We start from the raw sequence: 1,024 nt of genomic DNA on the forward strand, positions 1-1,024 counted from the left end.
AGCAGTAACAAACTATCAGAAAGAGAAATTAAGAAAACAATCCTATTTACAATTGCATTAAAAAAGTAAAATACCTAAAAGTAAATTTAACCAAAGAGGTAAAAGACCTATACTCAGAAAATTATAAAACATGAAGAAGATGCAAATAAATGGAACTATATAACATGTTCATGGATATAAAGAACTGACATAGTTAAAATGTCTAGACTATCCAAAGCAATCTATAGATTCAATGCAATAACTGTCAAAATACCAATGACATTATTCATGGAACTAGAATAATCCTAAAATTTATATGGAACCACAGAAGACCCCGAATAGTCAAAGTAATCTTGAGAAGGAAGATCAAAGTTGGAGGTATCATGCTACCTGATATCAAAATATACTACAAGGCTATAGTAATCAGAACAGCATGGTACTGGCATAAAACCAAACACAAATCAATAGAAAAGAATAAAGAGCTCAGAAATAAATCCATGCTTATATAGTCAATTAATCTATGACAATAGAGGGAAGAATATACAATCGGGGGTAAAGACAGTCTCTTCAATAAATGGTATTGAGAAACCTGGGCAGATACATGCAAAAAAATGAAACTAGTTCACTTTCTTACACCATGCACAATAATATACACAAAATGGATTAAAGACTTAAATGTAAGACCAAAACTATAAAACCTTTAGAATAAAACAGTAAACTCTCTGGGATTGCTCTCAGTAATACTTTTTGGGGTTATGTCTCCTTGGGCAATAGAAACGAAAGAAAAAATAAGTGAGAGTACATCATACTAAAAAGTTTTTGCATAGCAAAGGAGACCACCAACAAAACGAAAAGCCCACCTACTGAAGGGGGACAATATTTGCCAATGACACTTCTGATAAGGGGTTAATATTCAAAATACACAAGGAACTCAAAGTAGCACCCCCCCCAAAAAAATCTGTTTTAAAAATGGGAAGATGACCTGAATAGACATTTCTCCAAAGAGGACATACACATGACCAATAGACATATGAAAAAATGCTCA

The sequence above is a fragment of the Pteropus vampyrus genome, unplaced genomic scaffold (assembly GCF_000151845.1).
Source record: "Pteropus vampyrus isolate Shadow unplaced genomic scaffold, Pvam_2.0 Scaffold116, whole genome shotgun sequence".
Lineage (NCBI taxonomy): Eukaryota > Metazoa > Chordata > Mammalia > Chiroptera > Pteropodidae > Pteropus > Pteropus vampyrus.